Source organism: Pipra filicauda, unplaced genomic scaffold, assembly GCF_003945595.2.
Source record: "Pipra filicauda isolate LSUMZ 115617 unplaced genomic scaffold, ASM394559v2 scaffold108_size2327098_pilon, whole genome shotgun sequence".
NCBI classification, from domain to species: domain Eukaryota; kingdom Metazoa; phylum Chordata; class Aves; order Passeriformes; family Pipridae; genus Pipra; species Pipra filicauda.
This window is the reverse complement of record NW_024103529.1, coordinates 1,943,813-1,949,872: the sequence shown is the minus strand read 5'-3', so window position 1 is coordinate 1,949,872 and position 6,060 is coordinate 1,943,813.

Here is a 6,060-nt window from a genome sequence, read left to right as displayed (position 1 = left end):
GACAGCCTGTCCCAGCCTTCACCCTGCCCTTCTCCAAGCTGTGGGCAGCAGTGGAGGCTCTCTGTTCCTGCAGAACTGTGTCTGGTGGCCACTGCCCTACTGGTGTCCTTGCCCATCCAGGACATCATCCCTCATGGTGCCACACCTGCCTGGCCACACTTGGGAAAATGAGCACAGCTCAGCCAGAGCAGAAGGTTGCCTTTCCTTCCAAAACTCATCTGGTGAGTGGCAAAGTCATCCTCCATTGCCAGGTGAAGCATCCTTGCTTGGGATCAGCCCACAAGAACCAGGCTGTGCTTGGAGAGCAGCACTGCTGCAGAAAGGGCCACTGCGCAGCTGCCACCCAGCACCAGCACCCTGAGTGTGGCAGAGCTGGGCCCCTCTGCCCTGTGCAACATCATTCCTCCTAGTGTCACCAGTGAGGATCCTAGTGGATCCCCAATAAATACCTCTGCCCACTGAGTGGCACAACCCTGGGGTGATGCAGAGAGCAGGCAGTGCAGGCTGGTAGGAGAGCAGAGCCCTGGGACATGAGGCAGAGGAGGCCGTGAGGAGGAGGCCAGGCCTGGGGTGATGAGCAGTGGGGCACAGGCTGGCCCTGGAGACCCCCAGCTGGAAACACCTGTCCTGGGACCATCTACAGAGATGCAGGCCTAAAGCTGGGCAGCACATGTCTTTGGGCTTGTGCTTGTTTAAAGGTAAACTGGCAGGGGAAATGAACCCAACTCAAAAGAAAGATTATAAGTCAGAATAACAATTTAATAAAATAATACAATAAATACGATTATACAGACAAACAATTGGTTTTAACCCACAAAACCCAAATGTATACTTTGGGCCCCCTGAGTCCAAAGTAAAAGGAGAGGGAAAAACCTGTTGGTGAGAGTGCTGTTGCAGTCTGGTTGAAAAGTGGTGGTTGCAGTCTGGTCGAGAGTGGTGTTCTCAGTCTGGTTGAGAGTGGTGGTCACAGTCCTTCTCTGGATCCCATGAGTGGTTAAAAAAGTTTCAAGACTCCAAGATTACATATATCCTCCAGTTCAGGCAGGAATGCCCAGTATCCCCTCAGGGTGGGGAGTTCCACACAGTCGTGTGAGGACAAGAGCACCCTCCTATCTCACAGGCCTCTTAACACCCAGTTTATAGCCTGAGGAGTCAGGCGTGCTCTGGGCAGATGGTGTAAATGATCTATTGATAACAGTTTCTGGGAAACGGCATGGAAGACTATAGAATACACAGTTTTGGGTTACACCCATCCAGTGATGAACTGGTCCCAGCTGTTCTAACTAGGACAGGGCTATGGCGAAATAGTACCTGGTATATGTAGCAGGACCTGTCAGCATTAACGTCCCACCCCAAACAGCCAGGAGCTGCATCACCACACCCCTTCTTCCACCACACTGACCCCACAGGGGCCAGCAGATGTGAGGAAACAGAGAGCTAGCACCAGGAAAAGGGGGAGAAAGCATGGGTGGGGATTGCAATGCCAATGGCACTGTTAGTAACAACAAGACTCTCTGCAGCTTTCATGCATTTGATTTCTTTGATAGCTATAGGCTACTGAGAGCTTTCTGATTGTCTTGTGGGCCAGTTCATACCCCAGCTGCTGCCCTGGCCAGAATTTCAACATTGCCTGAGGTGTTCTTCTAGGGATGCCGGCGACGTTTTGTCTTGTTGGGCTTAGAAGATTCCTGGGAGCTGCCAGCCTTCCTCTTCAGGGCTCTCCATGGTCCCTGAGGTGAGCGGTCTCTGTCCCAACTGGGAGTGGAGAAACCCGCCACAGCCTCCCCCAGATCCTCATGCAGCTCTTCCTGCTCCGCGTTGCTGGGAATAGGGGCACTGGGGGTGCTGCTGGGACCCCCACAAAGAGCAGCAGTTGAGATGCTGGGGCATGGGTGCTCCTCTTTGTCAGCTCCAGCAGGGCTGCCGGAGGGGGCTGGGCCACGTGTGGCAGACTGTCCTTGGGAGCTAGAGGGGCTGGGGGCAGCTCTTGGGCTGCCCTCCTGCTCCTCAGCAGTGTGGTCGTCCTCCAGGCCCAGCAGACGTTGGGCTTCCACACTGCACTGTTGCACAGCAACATCAATTAGCTGCTGCACAAATGTGGCTTCATGGGTTTGGAGGAAGGGCTCCAGCAGCTGGGCCAGGAATTCTTCATTCAGCCCAAAGAGGCCCAGGATGGACATTACAATGTCCTCCAATATGGATGCCCGTGCATGCTGGTTCCCAAAGATCATCTGCAGCTCCTGACGCACCCAGGGCTGCAGGGACTGGAGGAGAGGTGGGTGGTCCCTGAAAACATCTGCCCAGGTGCGTGGTTCAAGGCCACCCGGAAGAGCCCTTGACAGCTGGTTCTCTACAGACTGTTGTGCTACTGCTGCAGGTCTCTGGGCAGCTGGATATCCAGAAGGACCTCCCTCCTGGTGGCCAACAACTGATGGCACTGCAGGTGATGGGAGGACATATTCTTCAAAGTTGTCATCCACCCGCACCAAGTGCACAATGGAGAGGATCCTCCTCTTGCAGAGGGGGCACTCGGGCTTGCTCTCAGCCCACCGCTGAATGCAGGGGTAGCAGAACTGGTGGAGGCATGGCAGCACGTAGCTTGGCTCCTCACAGCTGTCCAGGCAGATGGGGCAGTGGTTTTCCAGCTCCATTGCCATGCTCTCCACTCACTGCGCTAGGCTGGGTGAAGCTGGGGATGTCCAGCTCTCTCACTGCCACTGCCACAGCTGACCCACGGAGTGGTGGAAGAAATGCCCAGGTTCCTCAAGGAAGAAACCCTCCAAGGGCCCCAGGGTGAGCTGTACCCACCCAGTTCAGCTCTATGGCTGTGAGCCTGCCCCCTGGGTGCCCTGCCTGCCTGGGCAGGGCCAGGGAAAAATCCGTGTTGGGTCCAGTACTGAGAGCTTCAAGGAGCAATTCCCTGAGCACAGCGCCAACCAAAGGTGTTGCTCACCGCTCCAGACCTCACAAACTCGCTCAGCTGGCGTCCCAGCATGAGCTGGCTGGGTGAAGCTCAATGCATGGTTATAAACAGCGAGGGATGCTGGGTCACAATCCATTGCTTGGAAATGTCACAGCCATTGCTAGGTGATATCACAGTGGGCCATCCTCACCCACTGTGCTCTCCTCAGCAGCTCTGTGGTCTGGAGTTACCACAGCACCACTGCCCCCTCCCTATCTCTTCTCCTGTGTTTCATAACAGTCACTGAGGCCTTGTCCGTGTGTTGCCAGGGACGCCTTTAGCTGGGGGAGATGTTTCCAGGCACATGTGGCAAGAGGGTTCATTGGATAACACCTCATGCTTCCCTGGCAGGCTGCAGCACAAAGTCCCCCAGGCTCTCCCCTTGCTCCAGTGCTGCTGGCCAGCCCTTTGGGCTCCCCTGGTTCCTTGCACTGAGAGTCAATTGTTTTTCTCCCCCAGACAGAAGGCTCAAGGGTGATGTCCTCTGCTCAGCATCCATCAGATCTCATCCAGGCACTGCATCCTCTTTGGGGTCCCAGAGACTGGTTGACAAACTAGAGGACCTCAGGAGAGGAAGGCAGGGATTTGAGGTTTAGTATTGAGGTTGCTGGTTTAGTATGGAGCAGAGAAAATATCAGGGCACCTCAGAGCACACTCCGGTGCCTCTGGGAAAGGCATCAAGGGGATGGGGACAGGTGCTTCTTTACACTTCCTGGTGGGAGGGTGAGACAGTGGCATCTCCTGGAACTAGAGAGCTTTAAGAATCAAAACCCTTGTGAGATCATGAAGCACTGGAGTGGGGTGCCCAGAGAGGTTGCAAGAACCCTCATCCTAGAGATCTTCAGGACCTGAGTGGCCACAGTCCAAAGCAGAACTGCCACAGGGCCATGACTGGATGCTGGCTGAAGACTTGGAAGAGAAAACATTGCCAGTGGGAAATGTGGCAAAGATTTCCAGAGGTGCCGTAGCTTCTAGAATGACATACACCTATATTCACCGACATCAGTGATTAATGTGTGGAAGTGGGTATCTCAGCCTTGAGACTGTAGACCTGATAAGAAGGTACATCTTGGCCAGACCACATGGCTGGAATGCATTCAAGGAGAAGAAACTGTTTTTAGGAGCCTTGTGACCATAAAAGGATAATTTAAGGGATGAGATGTTCCCCAAATGACCACCAGAAACTCTCAAGAGACCCCTACTCTAATGTAACTAAGTTCTGAGAAGTAATTTAAATATATAAAACAATTTGTGAGAATGCTCAGCATATATGCATGAGTTTCAGGAAATACAGTCAATATGTATTAGTGACATAGATATAAACTAGTGTTTTAGATGCCTGAGTGTGCACGTGTTGGGAGGAGTGATCCCCCACACCCGATGCCAAAATAAAGTAACGCCTGCTTTCTAATTACGATTAGAATTACAATCTAATTACAATGTGAGAGAGTTTTATTTTCCTGAAGTTTTCAGTGATGGAGCAGAAGTGCTGCCTGGGACTGCCGTGCCTGTGCAGCCCAGCCAAGTGCCCCACGCCTCCCACCACTCGGGAACCAGAGCTCTCTGCTGAAGGTGGCCTGAGTGCAGACAGAAATGCAGCAGAACAAAACCCCTTTGTTTTCCCACAAGTTGTCATTCCTTGTTAAAAAGTGCTGCACAGTTCTAGAATCATAGAATCATAGAATCAGCTGGGTTGGAAGGGACCTTCAAGATCATCAAGTCCAACCCTTGATCCACTACCGGTAGGAGAAAGAGCCCACAGTGCAGTGGGTGCCATCCCCTGCCTAACCAGGGCTCTCTGGCAGAGCAGCAGCAGTGCCAGCTCCTTTCAGCCCTCACTCTTCCTTGGCTTCACCTGAGAAGCCATGAGCCTCTGTATGTTAGCACAGCCAGTCACATTCCCAGGCTGGATCAGCTCCTGCTGGCGGGCAAAGCCTGGCCGTTTGACTGCTTCCAAAAAGTAGTAAATGCAGAGGTACAGACATACATACAGAGGAGCCCTGGGACTACCCAATAAATGTGCAAATATATGGGGGATGTTTTTTGAAATTATTACAGGTCTCATGCCGATAGTGCCTTCTCTGCTAGTTCTGTGCAATTCATTGGGCCATTTGCTGACCTCCAGCAGTCACCCCCAGCTGCGTTCCCTGGTTGCTGTTCGTTCCATCTCAAAGCACTGTTGCATGGACTCCTGAGTTCCAGCTTTCAGGCTGGAGCACAAAGCCATGTTGTTCCTCCCGAGTGGATGTTCTGTCTCCATTTCACTGTGCCTTGGAGCAACCACATATGCTAAGAAGTGCAACTTAGAAAGCAGGGAATATAATGGGTTGCAAACTGCTGTGTGTGAGCAGGCTGCTAGAGTTTTCTGTTCTTTTAGTTTGAAGAAACAGTGCATTTTCTGAACGAAGGATGATGTGTGATTAGCAGGGCTTTGGGAGTGTTTTTTCTAAGGCATGTGTCTTTGCAACCATTTCCTGATCCCCAATCTAGAAGAAAATTCAGTCTCCCACTGCAATTTTAAAGCTCCAAGGTTATGATGTGGAAAAAGTTATGGCTGTAGATCCAAAGAAGTTACACGTCACATACATCTAATCAAGCATTTCTTGAGGATTGTCCCAACTTTCAGCCTGACATACACAGAGCATTTGCGTTAGGACAATACCCAACCTCCCAGAAGTCGCAGTCTGAGTTTGACCAGCTGCTCTCTCCACTGCAGTCTGTGGGCTCATGCACTGACCGGTGGTGGTCCTGCAGCTGGAAAACCCCCAAAGCTTGGAAAGAACTTGTGTAGAGCTATTCAAAAATGCTAACATGGTTTCAAAACTAGACACATGGCAAAAGCCCAGATCTCTCTCTATTTTTTTTATTTTTATTGAGAAAGGAAATTGCAGGTGATTTTTCCAGCCACCTGCTGTTAATCTCAGGAGGGAGAAGAAAACTGGTTTCAAAGCAAGAGGAGGGGGAAGGATGCTACCAAACTTTGGAATGGTTGTGGCTTTGCTGTTTGCCTGAGGCCTGCCGATCACCTGATCTCTTTGGCCTCTGCCTCGTAGCTCCCACCTTTGATGGGACTTATCCATTTTGGCCCACTGGTTTCC